Source organism: Penaeus monodon, chromosome 29 (genome assembly GCF_015228065.2).
Source record: "Penaeus monodon isolate SGIC_2016 chromosome 29, NSTDA_Pmon_1, whole genome shotgun sequence".
Lineage (NCBI taxonomy): Eukaryota > Metazoa > Arthropoda > Malacostraca > Decapoda > Penaeidae > Penaeus > Penaeus monodon.
Window position 1 is genome coordinate 6,594,529 of NC_051414.1, and position 241 is coordinate 6,594,769.

A 241-nucleotide genomic window follows, 5' to 3' on the forward strand; every position below is an offset into this window, starting at 1 on the left:
CTGTGCCAAATATCCGATAAATAATTTTACTTTTTCTGATTTCCTCTGACGGTCTAGCAACGATGCAAGGTTATTACATCAAACTCTGATTTCTTTTTTTTCTATTTTGATGTGTATCTTCAGGGTATTTTTTGTGGTAAAAAGACTATACTGTTTTGGTCACTGTGGTTTTGGGTGACGGTGGTTGGTATATAGATATCTCTCTGAAGAAAACGTGTATCTATTCTTGCAGTGTGAGGTT